A 20,835-nucleotide genomic window follows, 5' to 3' on the forward strand; every position below is an offset into this window, starting at 1 on the left:
CCAAGCGGTCACCTCCCATCCCCAGTCTTTTTCCAGAGTCCTGCCCAGAACGGCGGGCGCTGCGCGCGCACCTAGGGCCGCGCCCCCCAACCACCCGGGCTCTGTATCTGCCTTCGCCGGCCTCGGGAGGGTGGAGCGAGCGGCCCCTGCTGGTAGTTTTGTAGAACAACAGAACTGATTTTCCCGGCTTAATCATTCTCCCACCCTTTCCCCAGGTGGTTTTGTCTGAGAAAAAAAAAGCCCGAGGGCGGGGGAGATGTTGAGGCCGATGTCACGCGTTCGTTTTTCTTTCCTGAGCACTCAAGAGCAGATTTATTGATTTATTTATTTTTTTGCACGCGCAGGGATGGAAATCAGGGAACGTGGACTGAGTGGCTCTAGCCCCAAATTGGGAAACAGGTACAATTCCTAACGCGAAGCTCCGCAGCCAACCTGGGTCGGGGACTCCGATCCTCCTCCCCGCTTGCTTTTCCCCGCTGGCCTCCCGTGAAGTAGGTGGCCCCGGGAACGGTTTGGCCCCCCGGCGTTACTTTCTTGGAAGGCAGCGGCCTCAGCGGGCACCATCTGCGAAAGCTACTCCGGGAGCAGCAGCCGGGGCGCGCAGTCGCTGGCGGGGCGCAGCCGGCGCGGCCGCGGGAGCGCCTGGGCGGGGGGAGGGGACCGTGGCGTGGCCTGACCGGTTGGCACAAGCCTGTAACTGCGAGACTTCTTGCCTATTGTGAGTCCCAGCAGCGGAGAGAGGCCGTGCCTGCCATTCTTCATCCTCTCCTAACAATAGAGCCTTGGAAATAGTTGGCGATTTCCCTTTTCCAAGAAGCGGGTCGGAGTCCCCTTTGGTATTGTTTGGGTCTTATTTGTAAAGTTTACTCATTTCTGAGAACAACCCTTTTATCGCGGACTTTGAAACATAGATGTTTGAAGACAGATTGCGGTCGTTAGCCAAGCTCTCGGCACCTTAGTTTATATGTTTATTTAACGTGTGCTAGGACCGGGTGTGCGCGCGAGCTATTTTTAACCACACCGTCTCGTATCTAATTCATCTGGGTAGGAAGAGGGACCATCACTTCCAGAATCTGCCTCCTGATACAGTAATCAGAAGTGGAAAGGTTCGCCGTCTCTTTAAAACTTTTCCATTTAAGAAAATCGATGGAGAAACTCTCTCTTGTAACTCGCTCCTCACTAAGTCTATTTTTATTTATTTTTCTGATTTGGCAGGGCTCAGCAATGTTGTCTGGGATTTCTTTTCTTTCTTTTTTTTTTTTTTTTTTCTTTTGCTAAAGCAGATGTGGGGGTGGGGAGGCAAGGGCTGGGCTTCTCCTAGAGTCGCCCCCTTTGGGACCTCCGGGATGTGCGTCCCGGGGAGAGAAATTGAGGTGGGAAGAAGCGGAGCTGGCGAATTAGTCCCAAACTCCACCTGCCCCTCCCCACGGCACCAGGTCTCCTCTTCCTCTGGCTTCCTCTCTCTCCCTCGCTCACACACACACACCGCAGCTCTCCTTCGGGTCGGACCAGACGCCAGCCCGGGGAGGCGGGGTTGCTGGAGGAGAGTCCGCTCTGCGCAATCCAGTCCGGGACTTGGCTCCGCCCGGAGCGTCGGCCTCTCCGGTGACACGGGAGTAGTGAGCCGCACGGGGTGAGGCTGCAGCCAACTCTGCTCCCCACGCACTCGGCTGCCTAGGCGCTCCGGACGCAGCACAGGCGCTTTCCCGCGGTGCCGACTGCCGGCGATGCCCGCCTAGGAGCGTGCGGCCGCGGCCAGCGTCGCCACGCCCGGGACCCTGCGCTCGGGGCTGCAGAGCCGGCCGGAGCCCGGCACCTCTGCCTCGACCCCCACCCCGCCCCCCGCCCTGAAATGACTAGTTAATGGGCGCTGGCACCGCTGAGGGGACTCAGAAGTGAATCCAAGTGGAATTTGGATTTGGAAAAGAGTTTCTTGAACATTCACCCTGGTCCTCGCTGGTTTTTCTTCTTTCTCTGTTTTTTTTTCCCCTTTTTCTTTTCTTTTTTCCCTTTTCAGTTTTTTTTTCCTTCCTCTCCCTCTTCCTCTTCTGTCATTGGAGATGAACACAGCTCGCTTGCATCCCAGAAAGTAATCGCCGTGACTGTTGCCCCCAAAGAGACAAGCACACATGTAGGAATGACAAAGGCTTGCGAAGGAAAGAGCGCAGCTCAAGGCCCAGAGAGATCTTCTCGATAATGGATTACTAAATGGGATACACGCCGTGCCCGTCCGCTCCGAGCCGCGGCCTCCTGCCCGTCGATGCACCGAAAAGGTATCGCCCTGGCGTCCCTGCGCGCCCCACCTCCTGGATCAGGCTGGGTTGAGGGTCCCGGGGTTGCCCCGGGTGCGCGTTGTGGGCTTTGTAGTGCTTGTGTTTTATTAGATCTCGTGTCTCTGTCTCCCGAGCGCTGTCCCTTTCTGGGAAGAGTAGCCCGAGCCCTGCCTGCAGCTCTTTTCAGTCCTGAACCCCAGAGACCCGGGCTCCATGTAAGGAGCTTCCCCACCCGCGTCGCGCACACCACCGGCGCCGCCCCGGACCGAGACCAAACCGATGGCTGTCCTACCCAGCGGTGTATTTGTGTTTGTGTGTGTGTGTGTCTGTGTGTGTGTGACCCGAGGATAAGAGCTCACTCTTGGGCCAGTAGGGAGGAGAGCGGCCCTGGAGGGTGGGATTCTCGAAAGCTCTGGGTCCTGGTGTCGAAAGCTGGGGAAGGGGGAAAGGGTCTGTCCTCGAGGGCTAAAGAGGGTTGGGGAACACTGGGTTGTTTGTGTCCAGCCACAGGTTTAGGCTCTGATGTGGGAGAAACGGTTGTGCGGAGACGGCGGAGAAGCGATGAGGATCTTTTGTTATCAGTGCGGGGTCTGGGCTGGGCTCGGTGGGGTGCGTGAAACTTGTAATGGCCCTGAGCGTCCGCGCACCCCGTCTCTCGGTGGGATGCACTCTTCAGTCGCCGCTGGCACCGGGGGTTCCGGGCTTTGTTTGCTGGAGAAAGTGCCTAGGAGCGGTGTCTTCGCTTGGCACGAGCCCCCGCCCTAGGTCCTGTCCCCTGCCTCAGCTCCCACCCGAGCGAGCAGGGCACCATTTGTCGCAGCGGCGTCTCTCCCGAGCACTGAGCTCTACTCGGCTAGGGCTGGCCCCTGCTGCGCCCTCCTCCAAGACCTGCGCGGTCCCTCTGGAGAAGAGATGTACCCCGGGAGAGGGAGGGAAGGGTGGGGAGACTGGCAAGAGGTATTTCTGGGCTTGCCACTCTGATGTAGGCTCTGCTGGGCTGCAGATTGTGGGTGTCCTGACAGCTTGCTTTGCTGTGTCCTGGGAGCTCTGGCTGTGGGGCGCCTGGAGCAAGCCGGGCAGTTCCGTGGTAGTGACCCGACTATATGGGTAGCGAGCGTTCTACTCAGCTCCCCGCGGAGGGGACGGTGGCAAAGCAGGATCCCGAGGTTTCCCGGCTGGCAGCACAGAACCGGGCTGCTGCTGCCCCGTTCCTGCATGTGTCAGAGAAAGAAACCGGACCCCGACATTTTTCCCGCTCCCTCGCCGCCCCTTTCCCAGCGCCTCCTCCCCTCCACAAAGCGGGGCCCCTACCCGGCGCTTCTGGAAAGTTTCTGGGAGAGCTAAAGACTCCTGGAAACACCGGACGAGGGCTCGGCGTGTTCATCCCGACCCCGAGCGAAGTGAGCGGACCGCTGGGATGTGACTGCATGCACTAGTCACAACAACCCACTGGAGAATGGCACCTCCTGGCCCGCTGGACCAGGGTCTCAAGCAACTAGAGAAGGGCGGGATGGGGGTGGTGGGGGGAGCGTGATGGGGACGAATTATATGAATTCCGGATGCTGGTGTGACCACAAGTGGCACAGAAGCTTGTGTTAGGGCGCGTGTGGACCCTGGTGCTAGCCCGCAGGCTAAGGAGTCATCCCGAACTCCCCTGCGCCAGGCGCAAGGCGTTGCAGCTCGCACATGTCCAGGGAGGAGAAGGGCACAGCCAGGTGTTCGTGGAGGGGAGGAGAAGGGAACGGTTGGAGGCGCTGTCCTCCTAGCCTGGGCGAGCATTGCCAGGGGCGGCCTCCAGCCTATGGAGGAGTGGGCAGTCCTGCCGGCAGTTCCGCCTCAGTTGGCGGGGAGCAATTGCGGCTGTCTTGAGAGTGCGGCTATCAGGCACAGCCACCGAGGGATCTCTCCTTGTTTACTCTGGGTGGAAAAAGGAGTTACTACTGAATGGGATCCTTGAAAGCTTTAAAATACGGGCGAAACCTGCACACACACACACACACACACACACACACACACACACACTGTTTTTATAACTTTCACTGCTATCTAATTCAGCTGTACTGTTCTAATAGTGGGTCTCATACCCTTCAGCTTTAGTTTTCATGCTTTGCTTGGGTAGGGCAGTCGAGGGCCTTTGCCTTGTTTTTTTTTTCCTTAATCCTGGTGATTTGGGCCTTCTTTCCCCTGGCGGACGTATATTTTGGCGTCAAATCACCATCTGCTACTGTGGTGGCAGGGGGTTAGTGGTTTCAGATACATTAATCCTTTATTTAGCTCACCCCGCGCCCCAGGTAAAGATGCCTGTGCTCCATTTTTGAATGAAAACACCACAATTCTCCTCCCCCCCCCCCCTACCCGGACGACTAGCAGAAGGCAAGAGAGCAAGCATTTTGTATGGTTTATAAGTTCCATGTTTATTCTTCTACAATAAACTTTTATTAAACTACTCCAGGCACCATAGCTAATTATTAGCCTAACCTTAAATACAGTGGCAGATCTGTGTCTCCCCCTATTAACCTAAACTGTCTGTTAAAACATAATTGCACTGGCTGTTTGAATTTGGTTTACCTATTTCTGTTTATAAACTTCTGTTTGAATCTCAGGTAACCTACACTCTTGTTTTTATTTTGGTTTCACAATTCTTGAATGAAGGTCTTTGCAAGCCAATCTAAGCAGAAAAGAATGAACAACAGAATTGAGACCTGGATTTGTTGATGTTGTTGTTGTTGTTAGCATTCTTTAAATTGATCTTGATGCAAAGAAGAATTCTATTTATATTATTTACTGTGGTTGGGTGTAATGGTCTCACTCTTGTGTTATATTTTACAGCTATAGCCATTTAGCAATTGTCACATCCCCCACAATAATGAAGTCTGCATATATGAATGTTTCACTGAATCATGACAAACGGAATCATGATTATGTTTGGAATCATTTGAAAAGTATCTGTTGGACAAAGTGCCTGAATTTAAATAGGATAAAAATACATATGCCCTTGTGTAGAACACTCAAGTAAATGATGAATGAGTAATGGATGAATGAACTTGTCACACATGGTTCACTATTTTCTTGTAGAGTAGGCAGGTTTTCTTCCAGCAGTGAAAACAGGCTATGTTTTCAAGTGAGTGGCTATTACAAAGTGGTAATAAGGGTTGCTCTTTGTATGCAAATACACACCCCTCAAGTTCTTTCCACATCTAGTAATGCTTTTGCTATCATTTTTAAAAAGAGAACATTTGCATTTTGAAGAGGCGGGTAACATCACACCAGTGAAACTGAGTGTGTTAAATAAGGATGGCGAGAACCACACAGGCGTTACCATTGAATAAAAATGAAGCACACAGGTTGAAGAACATGTGCTAAATTTACAGTAAGCACCTATGCTCTGAAAGTGAATGGGTAATTGTACTTTCATATGGAACGGGGGGGGGGGGGCTGTTTTGCATAAGGAAGTTTGTAAATGACCCATACATTGTAGTTCAGTTCTTTTGAGAGGAGGTGTTGATGGGATGAAAGGGCTTTTTGGAACTGGTTTTACAGAGCTAGTATACTCTCGCATCTAATTTGTTTACACAAAGGGAATCACAGGACAAGCCAAACTAATTGAAATTCCTTAATTAGGCACCTGCCATTTCCCTCCATGTAAAGTCTGTCTCAACACTGCCCCTCCCTGCCACACCCTCCCTCAGGTTAAGAGAGTTTCTTGTCCTTCTATGTTCATGGGGGGGGGAAGGGAGGGTGTGAGGCCTTGGAGCATCCTGCTGTGCCCTCCCCCATCAATGCCTCTTCTCTTAGGGTATCCTCAGAGCCAAACAGCTCTGAGATATTTTTATTTCAGAGTGAAGGCTTTAAAAGGTACTGTGAGAGCAACTGAGCTCTTCTCTCTGGCAACCACATGCCTGCCTCTTGGGGATATGGTAAGGTAAGGAAGGGAGGGAGGCATTTAATCCCTTTGAAATGGGCAAATAAGATGTCATACCCACAAACCCCAAGGGAGAAGAAAGTTCAGGACTACCCCCAGCGTGGGACTATTATAGTGTGGTGTATACACCAGGGCATCTTGCTTTCTGAAGCAGATGAGCTCTTGAAAAAAACCATTTTTCTTAGAATAATTGTAATCACATCCATGGAGTGTCATGTTTCACCATCAGTACACGGATACCCAAATCAGACTTTTCCCACACCAGGATAGTAAATAGCCAGGGCACACTGGGTAGGTAGCTCTTCTTGGACCTAATAGACACCTCAAATCTAGCATGTTCAGAAAGTGTTCTTCTGGCTCATTCTGCCCAAATTAGTTTTCTTCAGCTCCACCGTGGTAACTTTATGACTTGCTCAGGCCCCAGAGCTTATCTCCATTCCCGCTTCTCTTGTGCCATATGCCTGTTGCAATGATGTATTCCACCTTCAAGATGCACAGGCACTCCATCCCAGCCTGCCACCTCCCATCGTCCTCCTCAGCTGGGTTATTGTGCAAGAATCCCAGTTAGTTGCCCTGCTTCTGCTTTTGGTTCCTATCAACTTCTCTCAACGCAGCAACTAAAACACAGCAATAATGAAAAGGAAATAAATCCCTGGCTAGCTCGGCTAGCCTGTCTTCCTCTCCTAAATGCTTAAGTCCTTCTTCTGGCACATGATCTACACTCTGACCCCTCCCTGGCTTTTCACTTGCGGTCCTGGAGGTGCTTCATGGAGTCTATTTTACCAGCTTTTTGGAGGTAGAGGGCAGCTCCTTCTCCAGATGTTTGCGTTATTTGCTCCTTATAACCTACAGATATCTTTGCTAAAATATTGCTTTCTCAGCAAAGGTTTTTCATGCACCTGATTGTCTTCACCTCTGACACAGAGTTATTCTTGCCCTCTCGTAGGCCTCAATTTAATTCCTTCCACATTCCAGCAAACTATTATCCTTGTTTGTGTTTTGTCATCTTCTAGAACATAATACCAAGAGGATAAATAGTATCTTTATGTTTTATTCACTATATTATCCCCTCATTCACACCCCCCATAAAACCTGCCTGGCTCATCACAGGCCTTCTATCCATCTCAAATATTTGTTGAATGAATAAGGAGGACATCTTTTTGTAGATCAGTTGTAGATAAGTAGTATAAGTGTAAACTCTTTTTCTGCCTTGTTTTTCCTTCTGTCTCAAATTTGACGCTTCCTTCCTGGATATATGCCTGCGTGTCTGCTGTCTTCCATGGACATAAGCCTGGTCTCTACTATGGTGGAACAGTCACAGTCTTGTTTTTCCAGTCTTGATAATGGATTGGAGTCTTTTCATTCCCACAGGCTCACCCAGCCCACTTCTAGGGCCAAGAGCACACATCTGTTAGACACCTGGTTGTAGCTGGAGGGAGACTGAACTTGGGAAAATCAACTTGCTAAGAAACGGAGCTAAGAAGTAGCCAGCACTTATGAGGACTGAGCTTTTGACTCTGGTCTCATTTCTCTGCATTCTAACCATTGCCTACTGAACTTTTTTTTTTCTTCTCCCCAGTAATTTTCAAATTTTGCTGTTTTGGGGGAGAGTGTAATATGCCTGTTAACCTTTGTGATTGCCCTGTGGCAGAACAGCTGTTAAAGAGCCCAGACCTTGAGGACTTCATCTCCAGGCTCTTATTTTCTAGGATGAGACACTTTATTCCCCCGAGGCAGCATTATATGAGTTCTATGAATTGTAAGTCCACTCTTTCTGCCTTGCAGGACCACAGACAGAATAATACGAAAAAAATAAGAAACGTGAATATATTTCATAAAGTAACTACTGGAGACTTGGAAAGTTTGATGTCAATTCTCCTTTCCGTGTCAGGCTCTGGCATAATGTAGATCCCACGTTATCTCCTATATCGTCAGATGAGTATTGTACACTGTTGACATGGCTTGAATGTAAACCGCATTATGAAAATTAACAGTTTCCTGAGAATCATTGAAAGCACACAGTCCATATCTAGTGTGGATTGCAGCTGTATCAATCAGAATGTCAACTGCATCAAGTAAAGATTGCTTTCAATATGACCATTACTGGGGCAAGGTCATGAGAGTGGCATGATGCCAGACATTATAAAGGGGGAAAAAAAAGGAACAGAATTATTCTGCAATCATATGCATCAGTGTCAGTGCAGCCATTAATGCAGAACAGATATGTCAGGGTGAACCAAGAGTACTGGAAAAAGTTTCCATATTTGCAATAACAAGGGCAAATTCATTGTGGTTGGGGACGTTTAGGTTGCTGGTGGAATGCATTGGGTAGGTTCAGAAAGCAGTTCTGCGGTCAAGTTTGGCAGATGAAATACACGCGTGTGTGTGTGTGTGTGTGTGTGTGTGTGTGTGTGTATACCTGTACTTATATATGCATATAGTGTGTTTGCCATTTACAAATAGGGTGGCTTTGTTTCCTCTGCTCAGTTTTCGTTTGTAGATTTTGAGAATGGTGATATTGTTGTAGATGCTGGGAAGGACTAACCAGGCTAGCACCTGCGCATAACACAATGCCTGGCACACGCAGCGCTCATCTCATACAAAGGCTTGCTTTTATTTGGGTAACTACAGTCATGGAAAATGGCCTGGGAATTGATTTCAGAAACGCTGATACTGCTCTGTGGGGGCAGAGTCCAGAAGGAAATGGCTGCAGATCTGTAATACAGAGAGAGGATGCAAAGGAAACAACCTTTGGACTCCAAAGGAACAATCACACCACGAGCCAGCCACGGTGTTACCGGGTTTGAAGCGTGTGGACCATTCGCTCCCAGAGAAGGGGAGCTGTGATCCTTTTCTAAGTTAGGAAGTTGAAATATCACACCCAAAACATAGAAAGGGAAATGCAAGCGAAACACCACAACACTGTATGACTAAAACAATAGCAAGGCCAGGGATTTGTGGCAGGTCAGAGACTGAAGGGGGCTGTTGTTGTTTCTTCTTGTTGCTGTAGTTACTGCTACTTACCAACATTTAAAAATCAATGCACCTCCTCTGCCCATATTTAGAATCTGAGGGTCATCTCTTCAGGGATGAGCCAAATTCCTAAAGAAAAAATACAGAAGAAGAGCTTGGCTGCCTCTTGCATGTCTCCTGGAAGCAGGGCCACCAGACTCTACAAGACCACTTTCAGGGTGACCACACTTGGAAGAGCAGGGTCTCCGAGCAAAAGCAAAGGACTGCCCTCTCCCTCACATGTGGGAAATAGTGGCTGCCTGGAGCAGATCCCAGCACTTGCTGTACTGACTGATACCCTCCCACCAAATTTGAAGTATGAGTGAAGAGACAAGACTGTTATCAATGAGAAGAAAAAAAAATCTGATTTCTGAAAGACACAACAGAAGTAGAAATAAACTGACGTTGTCAGCACAGTTCCCTGAGGAGGCTACCTACCTGTGTCCTCCAGGACCCCCTCCTGGGAATTACAGTTATTTTCAGCTCCAGGGGTAAGGGGACTTACTAAGTTCTGTAGGTGGAGAGGCAGTGGGAAGAGTGAAAGAAGTCGGTGATTAACATGCCCCAAAGGCTGATGGTCTGGACCCTTGCGGGCAGCAGATGAGATGACCATGGCTTTGAAAGAATGATTAGCACATAGCATATTTCCACATAGGTACCGTCTGTAGACTTGGAACTTCCCTTTAACATGACAAGGTGTGCTTCCCAGCGGTTTCCAATTTCTCCTTGGTCAGTCTTCTGCCACGATTTGATTTGATATGTAAATAGACTAGGGCCGATCCAGCATTTTCTTTTTTTAATTATTTAATTAATTTATTTATTTTATGTGCACTGATGTTTTGCCTGCATGTATGTCTATGTGAGGGTGTCAGATCTTGGAGTTACAGACAGTTTAAGCTGCCATGTGGGTGCCGGGAATTGAACCCAGGTCCTCTGGAAGAGCAGTCCAGGCGCTTAACCACCGAGCCATCTCTCCAGCCCTCGATCTGGCATTTTATATGATGAAAACATAGCCCTGGAAGAAAAACCATTGTATGAGTCCTGGAAGAGGAAAGGGATATTTTAAATACTGTGTGATGCTATGTAGAGTTCTATAGCTGAGCAGTCTGAGTATGGGTCCTCCTTTCCTTTTGCCATTGGGTACTTTTTCCGTGAGGTAAGTAGTCATCTTCTCACTGGTATCACAGGATCTGCAACACAGCCCTCCCCTTTCCAAACTCCTAATGCTCTACAGTGAGACAGCTGAGAGAACACTGATAGACCCAATGTGTGGCCATGCTCCTGTGGCCACCCAATGTGTGGACATGCTTCATGAACAATCCCATCCCGCAGACATCCTCAGGGGACCCAGCTCCTGTCCTTCCTCCTTCCTATCTCAGAGAGCCATGTGACCTCATTCACATGTTTGGGCGTCTGAATGCATTTTTTTTCTTGGGCCTCAGGCACCCAGGTGGGGAAACTCTTCTATTCAGCAGTCCTCTCACTATTCTAGAAACAAGTCAGTATCTGAGTCACTAAGCGGAGTCCGTCCGTCCCTGCCTAGTGAATGGGAAATAGAAACTAACTCACCCAGAGCCTTTGAGACTCCAGTGTGTGCAGCAGAATGGTGGTGTATTGGCTTTTGAAAGAATACTTGTTAATGGCTTTCGAGACGGGTTCTGCGCTAATTCTGCTCACATCATGAATGATGGTCCCAGCTAGACACTGTCGCGGGGATCTTCATCTATTAATCATGGAGGCTGCTTTCTTATTCGGTTGCCATAGTTTCAGTGCCTAAGCTAGTATTGGGGTGTCTTGGGAAAGATTTGAGACATACTAGGGCTTGTGAGCCTTGCAGTTATTTTGGCAGTGGTGCTCTGGAAGAGCTGAGAGCTGCTTCTAGTGTGTGATTCAGTGCTAGATTAAAAGAGGCAACTTTTGAGAGCCTCTCCCTGGGCCTTGTTATGTGCACATCCAGCTGATATTTACTCCAGGATTTGCCTCTTCCTCGTTTTTGAAAAAAAAAAATTCCTCTGTGAAAAAATTACAGTCCAAAGGCTGATGTTACTTTAATCTTTCTGAAAGAAGACAAGGGGGGGGGGTGCACTCTCTTCATTAAAGGCTATTCATAAATGTGGAGGTAAACAAAGGTATTCACGACTTCACTGACAATTTCATCTTCTGGCTTGGTCTGGACATTGCAGATTGCTAAATAAGTGCAATGACATCATAAGGGTCGCGCCTTGTGTTTGGCTTTGCAATGTAAAGGTCTGAACCTTACTTCAGGTTTAATCTTCACTGTTTTTTAAGTTCAACGCTTATGACTGAGGTGTTTGAAGCCATTTTGTTGTCATTTACAACAAAAGGATAACCTTGGACCAGCGGGTCTCCTCCACATGTCAGCTCTCCAGCAGACTAACATTTTTCATGTCTTTGTTATTTTAATATTTTGCCTTGGGGTTGCTGATTAGGAAAAGTTCTCTAGTTGTGTATGTACAGTGTGGCTACATCAAGAAAAGATGTGTGTGTGGGGGGGAAGCAAGCGCTGCGGGAGGGACAGACAAAGGCTGTGATGCTAAGCCACCGGTGTGAGGGAGGCCACAGCGGGCTTTCCTTACCCAGTCTGGTCCCGTGTCACACCTGCTCCTACGCTTCCTAAAGTCTTAGTTCCCATTTCTGAAGTGGACTTTCTGGAACTCCTACATGGGCAAGCCAAGCAATTTGATTCCTTTGTAGATTGAAACATAAAAAAAAAAAAATCTTATACTAGAAGGAGCAAATTGGGCTGAATTCTGGACATGCAAAGCAGCAAGTGAAAATCCAGGAGACTCAGAAGAAGCAAGCTTTGGATCCATTACAAATGGGACTAATCTAGAAAATTAGTCACTTAAAAAAAAAACTGGAAAATGACTAGTTTTTATTTCAAAGTGAGCTTCAAAGCAGCCGTTTTAAATTTCCCCAGATCTGGTTTGCCAAAATATCTGTGTAAGATCAACAATCATTTTTTTTTGAATGCACGCGCTTATTATAAAGACGCCTCCCTTACCCAACCACACTGAAGGATTGATTTTAGAGACCAATAATATGAAGTAAATGAAAAGGATTACATGGCCATAATTGCTACTGCCTTCACCAGGCTTCTGGGCACCGGAATTCCTTGTGGAGAAGCACTTTTAAGTGTCACATCAGGTTTTGATCATGTGGTTGGCCTGCCTCACCCATAGGTTGCAATTACTGCCTGGCCCTGCTTCAGCTCCCCCTCACGTGTCTCTCAGAAGCAAGGAAAGCAGGCTTTTGTAAATTCAGTACCTTTGTTTTATGGCAGAGGTGGGCCAGGGTAAGAAAACATCCCTGCTGATTTTGCAGTGCTTTGCACATGTGAATGCACACACACAAGCACAGGTTCACATCACACACATGTGCACACACATCCATGTACACACATGCATGCACATGTATGTACACATGAATGCATATGCATTTTGTAGAGATGGAAGAGAAGAGGGCAACGAGAAAAAGGATCAAAACTTTTTTGTTGTTTCTAAAAAAATTTTAGTGAATTTGGTTCATTGTCCTCTTGGTGGTAACGATTTTGTGGCTACTGTTGGGGGTTTGCCGTTAAACCTAATGCGGCAATGCAATTTAAAAAATATATCCGATGAGTTCCGTGTGGGCGTCAATAAAAGATAAAGTAGACTTGAAGCAAGTTTGCTCACCAGCGTCGGGGTACCTGACTGTACGTAGGTGCATCATTTCACATAGCAGAGCTGTGGGCATGTCCCCACTGATCTGCTAGGCAAAACAAACCACACTGGGTTCTTGGTGTGACAGAGAGAATGACCCTGCTTCCTCACCAGAATGTCCCTGTAAAGAACAACTGGAGTGCTGCCAGCGATGGAGGCTCAACTACCCTTTACATGAAGAATTTCTCTGTCCCGTCTTCGAATACCTATTGGCTCCATTCTGGATTCAAGACTATTTCTTCCAAAGACTAACATGGGACTTTGAGAGGTGTCCCAATGCTTTCAAATAAAAGCATGCTGTGTGCAGGAAGCTGTGAACCAAATGGCAGTTCCTTTGCCCATCTTTAGTTAGAGCCTAACTTTTGATTAGAAGTGTTTTTCCGTGTAATAAGTTTTCCAACAGATATCAAGAAACTGAATTACAAATGTTAATGTGCTATTTACATTCAACTTTTAACTAGAGAGCCTAATAAAAGTTAGATATAATATATAAATGCCAACTTACGTATTCAATTTCGCTCTGAACAATCATTCTGTAGCTTATATGAAACCTTAATGACATATAGCCCCATCTAGTTTAGCATAATTTGTGCTTATGAATTATAAATGCTTAGCTTTTACAATTAGGCTTACCCATCTGTAGGCATCTTAATGAGAAATTTCCAAAATTGAATTGATTTGTAATCTCCACTACCCTGTGTTCTAGAATAGCGGTAATAGAAAAATTACCCAAAGTAATTTTCAGAGTCCTCGCCCACAGCACACAGCAGAGCCTGACTCTTACTAGAAATGTTCTGTGGTGTGATCCACGTGGTCTGACCAGAGCAGAGACGTCAAAAGTGCAAAAAGCAGAGGCACTTCATATGTAGCCAAGAGAAAAATGTGACACATCTTTTGGACTTTTTATTTATTTATTATTAGTTTGTGTGTGTGCATGAGCACCCACACAATTCTTCACGTGTGCTGTGTGGCCATTTAGAGGTCAGAAGACAAATTTTAGGGATGTAGTTCCCTGTTTCCACCTTTTTGTTTTGAGGCGTAGTCCCTCTTGTTTTTAACTACTCCGATGTGTACTCGAGCTAGCTGGCTCGTGAGCCTCCAGTCAGTGCTTGCCACCACATCTGGCTTTTTACATAGACCCCAGGATTGAATACAGCCTTACACAGTAAGAGCTTTGTATTGGCCAAGCCATCTCCCTGGCTCTGGATACTTTTTATTTTATTTTTTTTAAAGTGATGTTCAGAGTCCAGGGACATTTCTATTAAAAATCAGCTTTTATATGCAAGGTGTTTCCTGTCATTTGTGATGAGGGGAAGCTGAACATCTTGAACATGCTGATTAATTAATTCTCCAGGGATATCTCGGAGGGTGGGGCTTTCATGTCACATTCGGCTGTGCCTAGAACACAAGCCCTGTTACACCACATCCGTTCCCAAGAATAAAGAGGACAACTCAGCAGCCTTTGCTGTGAGAAAACAACCACCCCCAGTCCTTCAGCAACCCCCCCCAGCACGCCAGGTGTGGAAGAGAAGGCTCCAAAATGTTGTGAAGAGCTTGACATTATCACATTATTATTGAAATGCAAATTCTCCCCAGCGGAAATGAAAGGGCGATGACAATGTAATTTCTTGTGTATTATCCCATACCCCCAGCCTTCTTGGCTTTACCTGGAGGGCGTGTTCTACGAAAAGCGTTCATGATATGCATGCATGGTTCATCGCCCAGGTTCAATGTGCCCAGCACCCCTTCCCAGGTGTTGGTAGCGCTTGGCCTTATGCTCAAAGGAAAAGACGGGCTGCCTGCAGTGAGCTGCCCTTATGGGGCCCTTCTATAAAGGAAGGCCTTTCAAGTAGTCTTGCCAAGTCCTGCATCAGAACTAGTTGGATGTATTGGTCATTGTCAAGAGTTAGTAGTAAAGCCTCGTCTATGTAGTGCTTATATTTTTCCAAAGTATGTTAACAAACATTGCCTCATTCTAGCCCATTACAACTCTGGGTTTGTAGGGCAGGTATGGTAATAGGTTAGGCAGGGCAGGTGTTATTATGCTCAATTTAAAGATGAGATAACTGAGGGTTAGAGAGGTCAAAAAAATTGCCTGAGAGCACATCTCTGATAAGAGAAAGGCACAAGGTCTCCAACCTTTAGAGTTTCCCCCTTTAAATCTAAAATGTCACTGTGTGTTACTCAGTACTTAATTTGTAAAAGGAGTACCCTTCCTAGCCATAGTTTGAAGCTGTCTGAGAATGCCACAGAGCAACTGGGTCCTGAATTCTTGCTTCTCAGTAGAGGGAGTTGCTGAAGGTGTGTTGTCCCTGGAAACTCCTGAGATAGGAAGTCAAAAGACTCCCAAAGAAGACCAGTTGGCACTGGAGGGCATTTTTATTTGGAATTCTGCCTCGTGGCTGGAGGGAAAACAGTAACAAATTGAGGTGGCAACTCTGCCATGCTGGGTGGGACAGGAGGGACAAAAAGTTGAACTAGATATTCTGGTAGAGATAACCTCCTAGGGTATTGCAGTTGGCACCTATGGGACAGAAGCATGTTTTTAGCAGGAATAAAGTAGACCTCATAACACAGCCGAGGTGGCTTTTCCCTCTGGCAGCCATCTTACTCTGATTCAGACTAGCTACTAGTGTAAAGGAAAGAGCAGCTGGGCTTAATTCAGGGCTTGGACTTTGGTACTTTCTCAAGGTGAGAAAGCATCGTACCTGCTGCACAGACAGCGGTGAACACTGATCAACTGTGAACCTGTAGAGAGCCCATGCTTCATGTTTTCTGTTTGGTTTGGTTCGGTTTTGCCCATTTATTTATGTATTTGTTTATTTATTTGTGCTCTGTCTGCACATATGCTTGTATGCCAGCAGAGGGCATCAGGGCCCATTATAGATGGTTATGAGCCACCATGTGGTTGCTGGGACTTAAACATGGGTCCTCTGGAACAGCAGAGAGTGCTCTTAGCTACTGGGCCATCATGTTCCATGTTTTTTAGCAAGAAGGTGACATCAGCAAGTAGGTCTTTCTGAAGAAAATATACATGTGGCAGGACTGTGAGAGGTAAGCTCTGGTTGTATGGGCACACTTCAGCCAGCAGGACTTGAGAGCTCATTGGATGTGTGAGGTATAAGAGCTGAATGAGTTTGAAATAGCCTTGTGCTGGCCCATCTGAATAACTGAATGGAGAGTGGTAACACTGGCCAAGACAGGAGGCTGGGTTTACAAACAATGTTTAACCCCCAGCCGACATAGCCAGCGTTTAAGTCCTATGCCGTTGCTTGCACACCGAAGGCTTCCACACAGGTCTGCTGTGCACACTCTGCCTCTAAGTGTGGGAAAGGCCTTCAGAGGAAGGGTTTCACGCTTCACCTGACGGCCCTGACACTTTCTCCAGCCTTAGGAGGGCTCTCAGTGTGTTCAAAGGTCGATAGCGGGAGAAAGCCTGAGCGATATCCTGTGCATCTGTTGCCGCGTAAAAGACGAGGCCGTATATGAGCCGTCTGCTTCCTACTTCTTTCCTTCTCAGTAATTGTACTTTCTGAGTTTTGAAATTAAGCATCGCTATGTTTATTCCTTTCCTTCCCTTCTTCTGGGGCATCTCTAAATAAGTGACTATCTCTTAAGCAACTGAAATGACACCAATGACATTACTTACAAAAGCACAAATAGTAGTTCAACTGTGCTGTTTATTTAATGAGGTAGTGTTAATGAGAAAAGTAGTGTGTGTGCATGTGTGTTTGTCTGTGTACGTGTGCATGAGTGCTCTTGTGTATGTGTGTGTGAGTGCTCTTGTGTAGGCTGCATTGTACTAAAACTCACACTGCTCATACAGTGGAAGGGAGAATGTGATGGTTAATGTTATGTTAAAAACATCTTCACTGTATAGGCAACTGAGGTCTCACATATTTCATCTTGTGGTTCTAATCTTTAGATAAATATTGACATTGTCTAGTTGCCCAGATGAATCTCCCAATGTAGTATAAATATGAAAGAAATATTTATCTCTTTGTAGAGTCTTCAGGAGGGTGAGTATTCTGTGTTTACTTTCACGTTTCATTTTTCTTACAGGGTTTTCTAAATAAAACTTGTAGCATAAAAGTTTTATTTTCATCTAATATTTCCAAAGTGAGGCTGAAAAATACGAGGAAGTAACAGAACTCTAAGTAAGCAGTAAGAACAGTAAAAAGAGAAACTTGAAGTATTTTCCAGGGGCTTACCAGACTACAGTTTCTAGACAGGGAAAAAAAACCTGTGTTTTAAGAGCACATTCAAATTGAAAACTAATACTTTGATTATTTGAAAAAAAAATTGACACCGTGTTTGAGTTGGTGTCATAATGCCCAGAGCTGAATTTAAATCACTAATCGATCGCATGTCAAGTTACTGCACAGATGTGGGGCAGCTAGTGTCTGATGTCACTGGTAGGCTGCCCTCTAGCGGCCCTCAGTCTCAGCGCACATGCTTTTTGTTCCGATTCCCTGAAAGGTGAACATTGTTCCCCTTGAATCAGCAGCCACCCCAGCTACGTGGGGCCCCTAAAGTTAAGAAACTTATAATAAAAGGTCTGAACGGTTGTGATAAATTAAAACATGCCCATCACAAGTGCCCTTGATGGCACAGAGGGAAAAACACATTGATGACTAAAAATCAAAGCCAAAGTAAGCTAATGCCAGACAAGTTTCAGGACTACCAGGTAGTAATATTTTATTATTATTATTATTATTATTATTATTATTATTATTACTATGCTGTATTGCAAAAGATCTGTAAGCTCTGTAAATAAGTTTAGAAGGAATTTTAGATAAGATTAAGTAAAAATAGCAAGTACCAAGCAGTTGTCCTTGGAGCTCTAGGTCTAGTGCATTTGTTTCCCTATTGCAAACCCTCTAAAAGGAAGTTCAGTACTTTGTTCTCTGACGATATGAAGAAGCCCGGTTGCAGCCACACTGGTCGTAAGTCCTGTGCCAACAGTAGGTGCCAGCACTGCTTTTCCTTGGCTGGGGAAGCAGCATTCTCCAGGGTCTGCAGTAAGTGCAGAGGAAATGTCAGACTCAGCAGCTCTTTCTGCATGTGCGATGTTAGCACTCTGTCCGAGTTCGGAGGTGGCATGACAATGATCCAAGTGCATCCAGCGCGCAGCAGCAGAACGGCTGTCATATTTCATAACAATGGCGGTGTGATGCCGCTGCCGCCAATGGTGGTGGTGATGGTGGTGGTGGTGGTGATGGTGGTTTCTCTTGGCATTTTAAAACAGAGAGAAGAAGGAACAAGGAAGAGCATGTTGATGCCACACACAACACCGTGCAGAAAGTCCACTTGATACTTGAGTCTGGAATTTGTGATTTGGTTTACTATGGCTTCTTTTGGGAAGTTACTTTGTCCCTCCGTGTCTTGTTTTCATCATCTGTAAAGTAGGACTACTAATTGTGCCTGCTTCCCAGGGTAATTGAGATAACATACTGGAATGATATTAGGCACATGCAAACTCTCAAGAAGAGCCAGCCATTATTATTTGCTATCAAACTCTACTAATAGAATTAGCCAGACTCGTGTTTTCTGTCACTACCTCGGTGTGGGTTATTGGAATGGAACTCAAAATGGAAAAGGCAAAAATTATGAGAGCATGATTGTTCGTAGTGAGACATTTGTTTCCTCTCCTTAAGATCCTATGCTCCGTTGTGTGTTACGGTATGGTTTAAAATAACTGACTTACTAACCATGACTTCATTAGTGCATGCCTACTCTGTTAGACCTTGTATTTACAAGTCTTGTTTCTTGAGACAGGGTCTCCCTCTGTAAGCCAAGCTGTTTCAGCCATTTAAGTGCTAGGATTTACAGGCATAGAGTAAGGTCTCATAGGTGAGGAAACTAAATTGTGGCTTCCTTGGGTCCAGTACTCAGGCGCATGTTTGTGAGGCCCTTGCTGCCTGGCCAGACTACAGTGTTCTTGTATTGGGGAACAGGCAGGCGAAAGCTGTGTGGGCTTACCTGAGACTCGTGTTAATAGAAAGATTCCTTGCTGGATGAATTTTCTGAGTGCAATGTTTAGACTGTAGGTGACGTTATGCTTGAAACCACAGTGCTCAAAAAATATAATAAAAGAAAAGAAAAGAAAGAAACCACATTGCTCAGGGATTGTCACTAGAAAGCCACCAGAGAGGTCCCTTCTAATTTAATGTGAGACTCAACACCAACATATAAATGCAAACAGCTTTATTTTCTACACCAGAACACTGTTATTAGCTATTTCTACCGCATGCTGGCCTGTCCAATTGAGGCGTTGGCTTTACACCCTTGGTTTCCAATAAACCAAATTCCTGAAGAGCAAAGTGGCCAGTAGAAAAGCACTTATTGCAGACCCCATACTTCAGGAAAGTGCCATGAGGGAATAGAAAAATTAGAGATTAAACAAGAATCCTAGGGGATGTCTCAGCAGTTAAGAACATTTAGGTTTTCCAAAGGACTTGAAGTCAGTCACCAGGTCCAACTGCCAAGTCCAGCGCTCAGGAGATCCAACACTCTTCTAGTCCCCACTGGTGCCCACACTCAAATACACAAACCCCTACACAAAGACATATGTGTACATATAATCAAAGGTAAAATCAGTATTGTGTACTTTTCAAAAGTAAAATATATATATATATATATATATATATATATATATATATATATATGACAAAAGTCGTGGCTCAGTTGGTATGGAGCTTGCCTAGCATGTACAAAGCTCTGGTTCCCTTCCCTAGTACAAACACAGGCTTGGTGGCCCCAACCTGCAATCCCATAATCTCAGCACTTAGGAGATGACAGAAGGATCAGAAATTCAAAGTCATGCAAGTCTGAAGGCAAACCCAGTCTTAGAAACAAGACAAAAGAGAAAGATGGAGAAAAAGTAAGGGCCAAACTAGTCACTAACCCTCAAATATGCAAAATTTAATTCTGGCCTTATCTGTTCCAAGTGTTTACTCAAATGGGCAGCACAGCCTAATTCACAAAAATAAGGAAGTTGTTGTCAGGGTTTGGAGAATGTGCTAATAAGCAGGAGCTTGGAGATGGGGTGTCTCTGGAGACAGAGGATAGAAACTGGGGCCCTCCCCAATGGCCACAAAACGTGTGTTCATTTGGTATTCAACCAAAGTTGGGAACCATCCTGACAGCTAGCTGTTTGGTGTTTTATGAAATGGATTTGGACCCTGACCAGATGCTAGTGGGCAGATGTTTACAACACAAAGATGCTTCATTAAAACAGGCACTAATGGGCACTGTCCTAATGACTTCACGAGTAAGGCAGGAATGGGCAGGGTACCAGTGACCTTCCACCCAAGATTGGCTGTAGGCTGACGGGTGGAGGCCTGTTGAGACCCTGAGCCTTTTTCTCAGCCAGGGACTTTGGATCACAGAGCTTCTAGCATAAAGCCTCCAGAGGGGTGTTTAATACTCGCTTTATGGATACCTATGCCTGAGTGTGTACTGGGCGATTACTCTCAAGCCGGTCAGCAAATCAGAGGCCATTTGGATGTCACCACCTCCTACTTCCTAAGCCAAATCCAATACAGAATTTTTCCACAGCTTTGATTTCTGGGCAGTATTTGTGGACAAATGTTTTATAAAAGTTATTACATATTGCTTTCACATGAACACACCCCACTGAACCAGTCTAGTCCATTTCCCCCTTTACTAAGTATTGGCAGGTGACAACTGCAATGGGGCTTTCAGTTGGTTAAAGTGGACTTAAAAGAAACCCTGACATTAAAGCAAGTGCTTTAGTGGCAAACTGGTTTGACAATGGCTCATCAATAATTATATGGGCTTGCATCTACCTGCGCAGCCTTCAATTAGCTGTTTTTGATTTCAGCAGTCATTGGAGAGTCCGAGGCACTTTTTTGAGCTATAATTCTCTTATCTTTCCCTTTCA

At 46.2% G+C, this 20,835-nt stretch overlaps 1 protein-coding gene across 10 annotated transcripts in view; it reads left to right on the forward strand.

Annotated features, from left to right (window-relative positions):
- Positions 1–271: 271 nt before the first annotated feature.
- Sema6a (semaphorin 6A) overlaps positions 272–20,835 on the forward strand; it is a 140,253-nt gene continuing 119,689 nt past the window's right edge. For 3 of the 10 annotated variants that reach the window (XM_060377294.1, XM_060377293.1, XM_021656413.2), the window contains exon 1: positions 1,330–2,273. The gene's annotated coding sequence lies outside the window, so the exon portion shown is untranslated. Of the gene's footprint in view, positions 400–1,315; positions 2,274–20,835 lie in introns of those variants that run through there. The other 7 variants (XM_021656412.2, XM_021656416.2, XM_060377295.1 and 4 more) reach the window with 6 other exon arrangements.

Source organism: Meriones unguiculatus, chromosome 2 (assembly GCF_030254825.1).
Source record: "Meriones unguiculatus strain TT.TT164.6M chromosome 2, Bangor_MerUng_6.1, whole genome shotgun sequence".
Lineage (NCBI taxonomy): Eukaryota > Metazoa > Chordata > Mammalia > Rodentia > Muridae > Meriones > Meriones unguiculatus.